The following is a 13,266-nucleotide window of genomic DNA, read 5'->3' as shown; positions in this document are numbered from 1 at the left end:
CCCTGGTGTGGTGTAAGTGGCCTGACCAAGAGCCACAGACCCTGGTGTGGTGTAATTGGCCTCAATAGCAACAAAGGCCCTGGTGTGGTGTAGGTGGCCTCAGCCAGCAGCCACAGGCCCTGGTGTGGTGTAAGTGGCCTCAGCCAGCAGCCACAGGCCCTGGTGTGGTGTAAGTGGCCTCAGCCAGCAGCCACAGGCCCTGATGTGGTGTAAGTGGCCCCAGCCGGTCACTCAGTCCCTGGTGTGGTGTAGGTGGCATCAGCTAGCAGCACAAGACATTGGAAAAGAGCCAAAAGCAATGTCGTTAATGTGCCCTCATTAATGGGCAGCTGCTTTTGGTCTTTTAATACACCCCTTCTCTGGATCAAAAGCGGTTCAATGACATGAAAATGAAAGGCTTACAGTACCAGGTATTCCCAGGCAGTCTCCCATCCAAGTACTAACCAAGCCCAGCCCTGCTTAGCTTCCGAGATCAGACGAGGTCGGGCGTGCTCAGGGTGGTATGGCCGTAAGCTGCTGGCCCCAGCACAATGTCTCAATTTATGGATTCAACTGATTAGGTGGCAAGTACCTGAAGTTACGAAGACAATCCTATAACCATACCTGCATGTTTGCATAATACCCTAACCCAAAGGCTCAGTTTAGCATTTATCCAACAGCACAGGCCCTGGATTGTTGAAGATGGCCTCAGGAACCAGAACAGGGCCTGGTGTGTTGTACATGGCCACAGCTAGCAGCACAGGGCCTGGTTTGGTGAAGATGGCCTTGGCCAGAAGCACAGGGTCTGGTGTGATATGAGTGGCCTGAGCAAGAGCCACAGGCCCTGGTGTGGAGTAAGTGGCCTGAGCAAGAGCCACAGGCCCTGGTGTGGTGTAATTGGCCTCAATAGCAACTAAGGCCCTGGTGTGGTGTATGTGGCCTCAGCCAGCAGCCACAGGCCCTGGTGTGGTGTAAGTGGCCTCAGAAGCAAATAAGGCCCTGGTGTGGTGTATGTGGCCTCAGCCAGGAGCCACAGGCCCTGGTGTGGTGTAAGTGGCCTCAATAGCAACTAAGGCCCTGGTGTGGTGTAAGTGGCCTCAGCCAGCAGCCACAGGCCTTGGTGTGGTGTAAGTCGCCTCAGCCAGAAGCCACAGGCACTGGTGTGGTGTAAGTGGCCTCAGCCAGCAGCCACAGGCCCTGGTGTGGTGTAAGTGGCCTCAGCCAGCAGCCACAGGCCCTGGTGTGGTGTAAGTGGCCTCAGCCAGCAGCCTCAGGCCCTGGTGTGGTGTAAGTGGCCTCAGCCAGTGCCACAGGCCCTGGTGTGGTGTAAGTGGCCTGAGCAAGAGTCACAGACCCTGGTGTGGTGTAATTGGCCTCAATAGCAACTAATGCCCTGGTGTGGTGTAGGTGGCCTCAGCCAGCAGCCACAGGCCCTGGTGTGGTGTAAGTGGCCTCAGCCAGCAGCCACAGGCCCTGATGTGGTGTAAGTGACCCCAGCCGGTCACTCAGTCCCTGGTGTGGTGTAGGTGGCATCAGCTAGCAGCACAAGACATTGGAAAACAGCCAAAAGCAATGTCGTTAATGTGCCCTCATTAATGGGCAGCTGCTTTTGGTCTTTTAATACACCCCTTCTCTGGATCAAAAGCGGTTCAATGACATGAAAATGAAAGGCTTACAGCACCAGGTATTCCCAGGCAGTCTCCCATCCAAGTACTAACCAAGCCCAGCCCTGCTTAGCTTCCGAGATCAGACGAGGTCGGGCGTGCTCAGGGTGGTATGGCCGTAAGCTGCTGGCCCCAGCACAATGTCTCAATTTATGGATTCAACTGATTAGGTGGCAAGTACCTGAAGTTACGAAGACAATCCTATAACCATACCTGCATGTTTGCATAATACCCTAACCCAAAGGCTCAGTTTAGCATTTATCCAACAGCACAGGCCCTGGATTGTTGAAGATGGCCTCAGGAACCAGAACAGGGCCTGGTGTGTTGTACATGGCCACAGCTAGCAGCACAGGGCCTGGTTTGGTGAAGATGGCCTTGGCCAGAAGCACAGGGTCTGGTGTGATATGAGTGGCCTGAGCAAGAGCCACAGGCCCTGGTGTGGAGTAAGTGGCCTGAGCAAGAGCCACAGGCCCTGGTGTGGTGTAATTGGCCTCAATAGCAACTAAGGCCCTGGTGTGGTGTATGTGGCCTCAGCCAGCAGCCACAGGCCCTGGTGTGGTGTAAGTGGCCTCAGAAGCAAATAAGGCCCTGGTGTGGTGTATGTGGCCTCAGCCAGGAGCCACAGGCCCTGGTGTGGTGTAAGTGGCCTCAATAGCAACTAAGGCCCTGGTGTGGTGTAAGTGGCCTCAGCCAGCAGCCACAGGCCTTGGTGTGGTGTAAGTCGCCTCAGCCAGAAGCCACAGGCACTGGTGTGGTGTAAGTGGCCTCAGCCAGCAGCCACAGGCCCTGGTGTGGTGTAAGTGGCCTCAGCCAGCAGCCACAGGCCCTGGTGTGGTGTAAGTGGCCTCAGCCAGCAGCCTCAGGCCCTGGTGTGGTGTAAGTGGCCTCAGCCAGTGCCACAGGCCCTGGTGTGGTGTAATTGGCCTCAATAGCAACTAAGGCCCTGGTGTTGTGTATGTGGCCTCAGCCAGCAGCCACAGGCCCTGGTGTGGTGTAAGTGGCCTCAGAAGTAAATAAGGCCCTGGTGTGGTGTAAGTGGCCTCAGCCAGCAGCACAGGGCCTTGTGTCTTGTACATGGCCACAGCAAGCAGCACTGGGCCAGGTTTGGTGAAGATGGCCTTGGCCAGAAGCACAGGGTCTGGTGTGATATGAGTGGCCTGAGCAAGAGCCACAGGCCCTGGTGTGGTGTAAGTGGCCTCAGCCAGAAGCCACAGGCACTGGTGTGGTGTAAGTGGCCTCAGCCAGCAGCCACAGGCCCTTGTGTGGTGTAAGTGGCCTCAGCCAGTGCCACAGGCCCTGGTGTGGTGTAAGTGGCCTCAGCCAGCAGCCACAGGCCCTGGTGTGGTGTAAGTGGCCTCAGCCAGCAGCCACAGGCCCTGGTGTGGTGTAAGTGGCCTGAGCAAGAGCTACAGACCCTGGTGTGGTGTAATTGGCCTCAATAGCAACTAAGGCCCTGGTGTGGTGTAGGTGGCCTCAGCCAGCAGCCACAGGCCCTGGTGTGGTGTAAGTGGCCTCAGCCAGCAGCCACAGGCCCTGGTGTGGTGTAAGTGGCCTCAGCCAGCAGCCACAGGCCCTGGTGTGGTGTAAGTGGCCTCAGCCAGTGCCACAGGCCGTGGTGTGGTGTAATTGGCCTCAATAGCAACTAAGGCCCTGGTGTGGTGTATGTGGCCTCAGCCAGCAGCCACAGGCCCTTGTGTGGTGTACATGGCCACAGCCAGCAGCCACAGGCCCTGGTGTGGTGTAAGTGGCCTCAATAGCAACTAAGGCCCTGGTGTGGTGTAAGTGGCCTGAGCAAGAGCCACAGGCCCTGGTGTGGTGTAAGTGGTCTCAGCCAGCAGCCACAGGCCCTGGTGTGGTGTAAGTGGCCTCAGCCAGCAGCCACAGGCCCTGGTGTGGTGTAAGTGGTCTCAGCCAGCAGCCAAAGGCCCTTGTGTGGTGTAAGTGGCCTCAGCCAGCAGCCACAGGCCCTGGTGTGGTGTAAGTGGCCTGAGCAAGAGCCACAGACCCTGGTGTGGTGTAATTGGCCTCAATAGCAACTAAGGCCCTGGTGTGGTGTATGTGGCCTCAGCCAGCAGCCACAGGCCCTGGTGTGGTGTAAGTGGCCTCAGAAGCAAATAAGGCCGTGGTGTGGTGTAAGTGGCCTCAGCCAGAGCCACAGGCCCTGGTGTGGTGTAAGTGGCCTCAATAGCAACTAAGGCCCTGGTGTGGTGTAAGTGGCCTCAGCCAGAGCCACAGGCCCTGGTGTGGTGTAAGTGGCCTCAGCCAGTGCCACAGGCCCTGGTGTGGTGTAAGTGGCCTGAGCAAGAGCAACAGACCCTGGTGTGGTGTAATTGGCCTCAATAGCAACTAATGCCCTGGTGTGGTGTAAGTGGCCTCAGCCAGCAGCCACAGGCCCTGGTGTGGTGTAAGTGGCCTGAGCAAGAGCCACAGACCCTGGTGTGGTGTAATTGGCCTCAATAGCAACTAAGGCCCTGGTGTGGTGTAGGTGGCCTCAGCCAGCAGCCACAGGCCCTGGTGTGGTGTAAGTGGCCTCAGTCAGAAGCCACAGTCACTGGTGTGGTGTAAGTGGCCTCAGCCAGAAGCCACTGGCCCTGGTGTGGTGTAGGTGGCCTCAGCCAGCAGCCACAGGCCCTTGTGTGGTGTAAGTGGCCTCAGCCAGCAGCCACAGGCCCTGGTGTGGTGTAAGTGGCCTGAGCAAGAGCCACAGACCCTGGTGTGGTGTAATTGGCCTCAATAGCAACTAAGGCCCTGGTGTGGTGTTAGTGGCCTCAGCCAGCAGCCACAGGCCCTGGTGTGGTGTAAGTGGCCTCAGCCAGAGCCACAGGCCCTGATGTGGTGTAAATGGCCCCAGCCGGTCACTCAGGCCCTGGTGTGGTGTCGGTGGCATCAGCTAGCAGCACAAGACATTGGAAAACAGCCAAAAGCAGTGTCGTTAATGTGCCCTCATTAATGGGCAGCTGCTTTTGGTCTTTTAATACACCCCTTCTCTGGATCAAAAGCAGTTCAATGACATGAAAATTAAAGGCTTACAGCACCAGGTATTCCCAGGCAGTCTCCCATCCAAGTACTAACCAAGCCCAGCCCTGCTTAGCTTCCGAGATCAGACGAGGTCGGGCGTGCTCAGGGTGGTATGGCCGTAAGCTGCTGGCCCCAGCACAATGTCTCAATTTATGGATTCAAGTGATTAGGTGGCAAGTACCTGAAGTTACGAAGACAATCCTATAACCATAACTGCATGTTTGCATAATACCCTAACCCAAAGGCTCAGTTTGGCATTTATCCAACAGCACAGGCCCTGGATTGTTGAAGATGGCCTCTGGAACCAGCACAGGGCCTGGTGTGTTGTACATGGCCACAGCTAGCAGCACAGGGCCTGGTTGGGTGAAGATGGCCTCGGCCAGAAGCACAGGGTCTGGTGTGATATGAGTGGCCTGAGCCAGAGCCACAGGCCCTGGTGTGGTGTAAGTGGCCTCAGCCAGCAGCCACAGGCCCTGGTGTGGTGTAAGTGGCCTCAGCCAGCAGCCACAGGCCCTGGTGTGGTGTAAGTGGCCTCAGCCAGTGCCACAGGCCCTGGTGTGGTGTAAGTGGCCTCAATAGCAACTAAGGCCCTGGTGTGGTGTAAGTGGCCTGAGCAAGAGCCACAGGCCCTGGTGTGGTGTAAGTGGTCTCAGCCAGCAGCCACAGGCCCTGGTGTGGTGTAAGGGGCCTCAGCCAGCAGCCACAGGCCCTGGTGTGGTGTAAGTGGCCTCAATAGCAACTAAGGCCCTGGTGTTGTGTATGTGGCCTCAGCCAGCAGCCACAGGCCCTGGTGTGGTGTAAGTGGCCTCAGAAGTAAATAAGGCCCTGGTGTGGTGTAAGTGGCCTCAGCCAGCAGCACAGGGCCTTGTGTCTTGTACATGGCCACAGCAAGCAGCACTGGGCCAGGTTTGGTGAAGATGGCCTTGGCCAGAAGCACAGGGTCTGGTGTGATATGAGTGGCCTGAGCAAGAGCCACAGGCCCTGGTGTGGTGTAAGTGGCCTCAGCCAGAAGCCACAGGCACTGGTGTGGTGTAAGTGGCCTCAGCCAGCAGCCACAGGCCCTTGTGTGGTGTAAGTGGCCTCAGCCAGTGCCACAGGCCCTGGTGTGGTGTAAGTGGCCTGAGCAAGAGCTACAGACCCTGGTGTGGTGTAATTGGCCTCAATAGCAACTAAGGCCCTGGTGTGGTGTAGGTGGCCTCAGCCAGCAGCCACAGGCCCTGGTGTGGTGTAAGTGGCCTCAGCCAGCAGCCACAGGCCCTGGTGTGGTGTAAGTGGCCTCAGCCAGCAGCCACAGGCCCTGGTGTGGTGTAAGTGGCCTCAGCCAGTGCCACAGGCCCTGGTGTGGTGTAATTGGCCTCAATAGCAACTAAGGCCCTGGTGTGGTGTATGTGGCCTCAGCCAGCAGCCACAGGCCCTTGTGTGGTGTACATGGCCACAGCCAGCAGCCACAGGCCCTGGTGTGGTGTAAGTGGCCTCAATAGCAACTAAGGCCCTGGTGTGGTGTAAGTGGCCTGAGCAAGAGCCACAGGCCCTGGTGTGGTGTAAGTGGTCTCAGCCAGCAGCCACAGGCCCTGGTGTGGTGTAGGTGGCCTCAGCCAGCAGCCAAAGGCCCTTGTGTGGTGTAAGTGGCCTCAGCCAGCAGCCACAGGCCCTGGTGTGGTGTAAGTGGCCTCAGAAGCAAATAAGGCCGTGGTGTGGTGTAAGTGGCCTCAGCCAGAGCCACAGGCCCTGGTGTGGTGTAAGTGGCCTCAATAGCAACTAAGGCCCTGGTGTGGTGTAAGTGGCCTCAGCCAGAGCCACAGGCCCTGGTGTGGTGTAAGTGGCCTCAGCCAGTGCCACAGGCCCTGGTGTGGTGTAAGTGGCCTGAGCAAGAGCAACAGACCCTGGTGTGGTGTAATTGGCCTCAATAGCAACTAATGCCCTGGTGTGGTGTAAGTGGCCTCAGCCAGCAGCCACAGGCCCTGGTGTGGTGTAAGTGGCCTGAGCAAGAGCCACAGACCCTGGTGTGGTGTAATTGGCCTCAATAGCAACTAAGGCCCTGGTGTGGTGTAGGTGGCCTCAGCCAGCAGCCACAGGCCCTGGTGTGGTGTAAGTGGCCTCAGTCAGAAGCCACTGGCCCTGGTGTGGTGTAGGTGGCCTCAGCCAGCAGCCACAGGCCCTTGTGTGGTGTAAGTGACCTCAGCCAGCAGCCACAGGCCCTGGTGTGGTGTAAGTGGCCTGAGCAAGAGCCACAGACCCTGGTGTGGTGTAATTGGCCTCAATAGCAACTAAGGCCCTGGTGTGGTGTTAGTGGCCTCAGCCAGCAGCCACAGGCCCTGGTGTGGTGTACATGGCCACAGCTAGCAGCACAGGGCCTGGTTTGGTGAAGATGGCCTCGGCCAGAAGCACAGGGCCTGGTGTGATATGAGTGGCCTGAGCAAGAGCCACAGGCCCTGGTGTGGTGTAATTGGCCTCAGCCAGCAGCCACAGGCCCTGGTGTGGTGTAAGTGGCCTCAGCCAGCAGCCACAGGCCCTGGTGTGGTGTAAGTGGCCTCAGCCAGCAGCCACAGGCCCTGGTGTGGTGTAAGTGGCCTCAGCCAGAGCCACAGGCCCTGATGTGGTGTAAGTGGCCCCAGCCGGTCACTCAGGCCCTGGTGTGGTGTAGGTGGCATCAGCTAGCAGCACAAGACATTCGAAAAGAGCCAAAAGCAATGTCGTTAATGTGCCCTCATTAATGGGCAGCTGCTTTTGGTCTTTTAATACACCCCTTCTCTGGATCAAAAGCGGTTCAATGACATGAAAAAGAAAGGCTTACAGCACGAGGTATTCCCAGGCAGTCTCCCATCCAAGTACTAACCAAGCCCAGCCCTGCTTAGCTTCCGAGATCAGACGAGGTCGGGCGTGCTCAGGGTGGTATGGCCGTAAGCTGCTGGCCCCAGCACAATGTCTCAATTTATGGATTCAACTGATTAGGTGGCAAGTACCTGAAGTTACGAAGACAATCCTATAACCATACCTGCATGTTTGCATAATACCCTAACCCAAAGGCTCAGTTTAGCATTTATCCAACAGCACAGGCCCTGGATTGTTGAAGATGGCCTCAGGAACCAGAACAGGGCCTGGTGTGTTGTACATGGCCACAGCTAGCAGAACAGGGCCTGGTTTGGTGAAGATGGCCTCGGCCAGAAGCACAGGGCCTGGTGTGATATGAGTGGCCTGAGCAAGAGCCACAGGCCCTGGTGTGGTGTAAGTGGCCTCAGCCAGAAGCCACAGGCCCTGGTGTGGTGTAGGTGGCCTCAGCCAGCAGCCACAGGCCCTTGTGTGGTGTAAGTGGCCTCAGCCAGCAGCCACAGGCCCTGGTGTGGTGTAAGTGGTCTCAGCCAGCAGCCACAGGCCCTGGTGTGGTGTAAGTGGCCTGAGCAAGAGCTACAGACCCTGGTGTGGTGTAATTGGCCTCAATAGCAACTAAGGCCCTGGTGTGGTGTATGTGGCCTCAGCCAGCAGCCACAGGCCCTGGTGTGGTGTACATGGCCACAGCCAGCAGCCACAGGCCCTGGTGTGGTGTAAGTGGCCTCAATAGCAACTAAGGCCCTGGTGTGGTGTAAGTGGCCTCAGCCAGCAGCCACAGGCCTTGGTGTGGTGTAAGTCGCCTCATCCAGCAGCCACAGGCCCTGGTGTGGTGTAAGTGGCCTCAGCCAGCAGCCACAGGCCCTGGTGTGGTGTAAGTGGCCTCAGCCAGCAGCCACAGGCCCTGGTGTGGTGTAATTGGCCTCAATAGCAACTAAGGCCCTGGTGTGGTGTATGTGGCCTCAGCCAGCAGCCACAGGCCCTGGTGTGGTGTAAGTGGCCTCAGAAGCAAATAAGGCCGTGGTGTGGTGTAAGTGGCCTGAGCAAGAGCCACAGGCCCTGGTGTGGTGTAAGTGGTCTCAGCCAGCAGCCACAGGCCCTGGTGTGGTGTAGGTGGCCTCAGCCAGCAGCCACAGGCCCTTGTGTGGTGTAAGTGGCCTCAGCCAGCAGCCACAGGCCCTGGTGTGGTGTAGGTGGCCTCAGCCAGCAGCCACAGGCCCTTGTGTGGTGTAAGTGGCCTCAGCCAGCAGCCACAGGCCCTGGTGTGGTGTAAGTGGCCTGAGCAAGAGCCACAGGCCCTGGTGTGGTGTAATTGGCCTCAATAGCAACTAAGGCCCTGGTGTGGTGTATGTGGCCTCAGCCAGCAGCCACAGGCCCTGGTGTGGTGTAAGTGGCCTCAGAAGCAAATAAGGCCGTGGTGTGGTGTATGTGGCCTCAGCCAGCAGCCACAGGCCCTGGTGTGGTGTAGGTGGCCTCAGCCAGCAGCCACAGGCCCTTGTGTGGTGTAAGTGGCCTCAGCCAGCAGCCACAGGCCCTGGTGTGGTGTAAGTGGCCTGAGCAAGAGCCACAGGCCCTGGTGTGGTGTAATTGGCCTCAATAGCAACTAAGGCCCTGGTGTGGTGTATGTGGCCTGAGCCAGCAGCCACAGGCCGTGGTGTGGTGTAAGTGGCCTCAGAAGCAAATAAGGCCGTGGTGTGGTGTATGTGGCCTCAGCCAGCAGCCACAGGCCCTGGTGTGGTGTAAGTGGCCTCAATAGCAACTAAGGCCCTGGTGTGGTGTAAGTGGCCTCAGCCAGCAGCCACAGGCCTTGGTGTGGTGTAAGTGGCCTCAGAAGCAAATAAGGCCCTGGTGTGGTGTAAGTGGCCTCAATAGCAACTAAGGCCCTGGTGTGGTGTAGGTGGCCTCAGCCAGCAGCCACAGGCCCTGGTGTGGTGTAAGTGTCCTGAGCAAGAGCCACAGACCCTGGTGTGGTGTAATTGGCCTCAATAGCAACTAAGGCCCTGGTGTGGTGTAAGTGGCCTCAGCCAGCAGCCACAGGCCCTGGTGTGGTGTAAGTGGCCTCAGAAGCAAATAAGGCCCTGGTGTGGTGTAAGTGGCCTCAATAGCAACTAAGGCCCTGGTGTGGTGTAGGTGGCCTCAGCCAGCAGCCACAGGCCCTGGTGTGGTGTAAGTGGCCTCAGCCAGCAGCCACAGACCCTGGTGTGGTGTAGGTGGCCTCAGCCAGCAGCCACAGGCCCTTGTGTGGTGTAAGTGGCCTCAGCCAGCAGCCACAGGCCCTGGTGTGGTGTAAGTGGCCTCAGCCAGTGCCACAGGCCCTGGTGTGGTGTAATTGGCCTCAGCCAGCAGCAACAGGCCCTGGTGTGGTGTAATTGGCCACAATAGCAACTAATGCCCTGGTGTGGTGTATGTGGCCTCAGCCAGCAGCCACAGGCCCTGGTGTGGTGTAAGTGGCCTCAGCCAGCAGCACAGGGTCTTGTGTCTTGTACATGGCCACAGCAAGCAGCACTGGGCCAGGTTTGGTGAAGATGGCCTTGGCCAGAAGCACAGGGTCTGGTGTGATTTAAGTGGCCTGAGCCAGCAGCCACAGGCCCTGGTGTGGTGTAAGTGGCCTCAGCCAGCAGCCACAGGCCCTGGTGTGGTGTAAGTGGCCTCAGCCAGCAGCCACAAGAGCCACAGGCCCTGGTGTGGTGTAAGTGGCCTCAGCCAGAAGCCACAGGCACTGGTGTGGTGTAAGTGACCTCAGCCAGCAGCCACAGGCCCTGGTGTGGTGTAAGTGGCCTCAGCCAGCAGCCACAGGCCCTGGTGTGGTGTAAGTGGCCTCTGCCAGCAGCCACAGGCCCTGGTGTGGTGTAAGTGGCCTCAGCCAGTGCCACATGCCCTGGTGTGGTGTAAGTGGCCTGAGCAAGAGTCAGAGACCCTGGTGTGGTGTAATTGGCCTCAATAGCAACTAATGCCCTGGTGTGGTGTAGGTGGCCTCAGCCAGCAGCCACAGGCCCTGGTGTGGTGTAAGTGGCCTCAGCCAGCAGCCACAGGCCCTGGTGTGGTGTAAGTGGCCTGAGCAAGAGCCACAGACCCTGGTGTGGTGTAATTGGCCTCAATAGCAACTAATGCCCTGGTGTGGTGTAAGTGGCCTCAGCCAGCAGCCACAGGCCCTGGTGTGGTGTAAGTGGCCTCAGCCAGCAGCCACAGGCCCTGATGTGGTGTAAGTGGCCCCAGCCGGTCACTCAGGCCCTGGTGTGGTGTAGGTGGCATCAGCTAGCAGCACAAGACATTGGAAAACAGCCAAAAGCAATGTCGTTAATGTGCCCTCATTAATGGGCAGCTGCTTTTGGTCTTTTAATACACCCCTTCTCTGGATCAAAAGCGGTTCAATGACATGAAAATAAAAGGCTTACAGCACCAGGTATTCCCAGGCAGTCTCCCATCCAAGTACTAACCAAGCCCAGCCCTGCTTAGCTTCCGAGATCAGACGAGGTCGGGCGTGCTCAGGGTGGTATGGCCGTAAGCTGCTGGCCCCAGCACAATGTCTCAATTTATGGATTCAAGTGATTAGGTGGCAAGTACCTGAAGTTACGAAGACAATCCTTTAACCATACCTGCATGTTTGCATAATACCCTAACCCAAAGGCTCAGTTTAGCATTTATCTAACAGCACAGGCCCTGGATTGTTGAAGATGGCCTCAGGAACCAGCACAGGGCCTGGTGTGTTGTACATGGCCACAGCTAGCAGCACAGGGCCTGGTTTGGTGAAGATGGCCTCGGCCAGAAGCGCAGGGCCTGGTGTGATGTGAGTGGCCTGAGCAAGAGCCACAGGCCCTGGTGTGGTGTAAGTGGCCTCAGCCAGAAGCCACAGGCACTGGTGTGGTGTAAGTGGCCTCAGCCAGCAGCCACAGGCCCTGGTGTGGTGTAAGTGGCCTCAGCCAGCAGCCACAGGCCCTGGTGTGGTGTAAGTGGCCTCAGCCAGCAGCCACAGGCCCTGGTGTGGTGTAAGTGGCCTCAGCCAGAGCCACAGGCCCTGGTGTGGTGTAAGTGGCCTCAGCCAGTGCCACAGGCCCTGGTGTGGTGTAAGTGGCCTGAGCAAGAGCCACAGACCCTGGTGTGGTGTAATTGGCCTCAATAGCAACTAATGCCCTGGTGTGGTGTAGGTGGCCTGAGCAAGAGCCACAGACCCTGGTGTGGTGTAAGTGGCCTCAGCCAGCAGCCACAGGCCCTGGTGTGGTGTAGGTGGCCTCAGCCAGCAGCCACAGGCCCTTGTGTGGTGTAAGTGGCCTCAGCCAGCAGCCACAGAACCTGGTGTGGTGTAAGTGGCCTCAGCCAGCACCCACAGGCCCTGGTGTGGTGTAAGTGGCCTCAGCCAGCAGCCACAGGCCCTGGTGTGGTGTAAGTGGCCTGAGCAAGAGCCACAGACCCTGGTGTGGTGTAATTGGCCTCAATAGCAACTAAGGCCCTGGTGTGTTGTACATGGCCACAGCAAGCAGCACTGGGCCAGGTTTGGTGAAGATGGCCTTGGCCAGAAGCACAGGGTCTGGTGTGATATGAGTGGCCTGAGCAAGAGCCACAGGCCCTGGTGTGGTGTAAGTGGCCTCAGCCAGCAGCCACAGGCCCTGGTGTGGTGTAGGTGGCCTCAGCCAGCAGCCACAGGCCCTTGTGTGGTGTAAGTGGCCTCAGCCAGCAGCCAAAGGCCCTGGTGTGGTGTAAGTGGCCTCAGCCAGAGCCACAGGCCCTGATGTGGTGTAAGTGGCCCCAGCCGGTCACTCAGGCCCTGAAGTGGTGTAGGTGGCATCAGCTAGCAGCACAAGACATTGGAAAAGAGCCAAAAGCAATGTCGTTAATGTGCCCTCATTAATGGGCAGCTGCTTTTGGTCTTTTAATACACCCCTTCTCTGGATCAAAAGCGGTTCAATGACATGAAAAAGAAAGGCTTACAGCACCAGGTATTCCAAGGAAGTCTCCCATCCAAGTACTAACCAAGCCCAGCCCTGCTTAGCTTCCGAGATCAGACGAGGTCGGGCGTGCTCAGGGTGGTATGGCCGTAAGCTGCTGGCCCCAGCACAATGTCTCAATTTATGGATTCAAGTGATTAGGTGGCAAGTACCTGAAGTTACGAAGACAATCCTATAACCATACCTGCATGTTTGCATAATACCCTAACCCAAAGGCTCAGTTTAGCATTTATTCAACAGCACAGGCCCTGGATTGTTGAAGATGGCCTCAGGAACCAGAACAGGGCCTGGTGTGTTGTACATGGCCACAGCTAGCAGCACAGGGCCTGGTTTGGTGAAGATGGCCTCGGCCAGAAGCACAGGGCCTGGTGTGATATGAGTGGCCTGAGCAAGAGCCACAGGCCCTGGTGTGGTGTAAGTGGCCTGAGCAAGAGCCACAGACCCTGGTGTGGTGTAATTGGCCTCAATAGCAACTAATGCCCTGGTGTGGTGTAGGTGGCCTGAGCAAGAGCCACAGACCCTGGTGTGGTGTATGTGGCCTCAGCCAGCAGCCACAGGCCCTGGTGTGGTGTAAGTGGCCTCAATAGCAACTAAGGCCCTGGTGTGGTGTAAGTGGCCTCAGCCAGCAGCCACAGGCCTTGGTGTGGTGTAAGTCGCCTCATCCAGCAGCCACAGGCCCTGGTGTGGTGTAAGTGGCCCCAGCCGGTCACTCAGGCCCTGGTGTGGTGTAGGTGGCATCAGCTAGCAGCACAAGACATTGGAAAACAGCCAAAAGCAGTGTCGTTAATGTGCCCTCATTAATGGGCAGCTGCTTTTGGTCTTTTAATACACCCCTT

General features: G+C 57.7%; 6 non-coding genes across 6 annotated transcripts; all 6 read right to left on the bottom strand.

Annotated features, from left to right (window-relative positions):
- Positions 1-395: 395 nt before the first annotated feature.
- Positions 396-514, bottom strand: LOC143417232 (5S ribosomal RNA). The gene has a single exon (XR_013097450.1). It is a non-coding gene; the product is annotated as a 5S ribosomal RNA (ribosomal RNA).
- A 1,134-nt stretch (positions 515-1,648) lies between these two features.
- Positions 1,649-1,767, bottom strand: LOC143417701 (5S ribosomal RNA). The gene has a single exon (XR_013097849.1). It is a non-coding gene; the product is annotated as a 5S ribosomal RNA (ribosomal RNA).
- A 2,899-nt stretch (positions 1,768-4,666) lies between these two features.
- Positions 4,667-4,785, bottom strand: LOC143417700 (5S ribosomal RNA). Its single transcript, XR_013097848.1, has one exon. It is a non-coding gene; the product is annotated as a 5S ribosomal RNA (ribosomal RNA).
- A 2,663-nt stretch (positions 4,786-7,448) lies between these two features.
- Positions 7,449-7,567, bottom strand: LOC143417200 (5S ribosomal RNA). Its single transcript, XR_013097417.1, has one exon. It is a non-coding gene; the product is annotated as a 5S ribosomal RNA (ribosomal RNA).
- A 3,308-nt stretch (positions 7,568-10,875) lies between these two features.
- LOC143417699 (5S ribosomal RNA) lies at positions 10,876-10,994 on the bottom strand. Its single transcript, XR_013097847.1, has one exon. It is a non-coding gene; the product is annotated as a 5S ribosomal RNA (ribosomal RNA).
- Positions 10,995-12,406: 1,412 nt separating this feature from the next.
- Positions 12,407-12,525, bottom strand: LOC143417963 (5S ribosomal RNA). Its single transcript, XR_013098111.1, has one exon. It is a non-coding gene; the product is annotated as a 5S ribosomal RNA (ribosomal RNA).
- Between the last annotated feature and the right edge of the window lie 741 nt (positions 12,526-13,266).

This window comes from Maylandia zebra, linkage group LG3, assembly GCF_041146795.1.
Source record: "Maylandia zebra isolate NMK-2024a linkage group LG3, Mzebra_GT3a, whole genome shotgun sequence".
Taxonomy (NCBI): domain Eukaryota; kingdom Metazoa; phylum Chordata; class Actinopteri; order Cichliformes; family Cichlidae; genus Maylandia; species Maylandia zebra.
The sequence above is the reverse complement of the archived record's forward strand: the minus strand, read 5'-3'. Positions and strand labels throughout refer to the sequence as shown.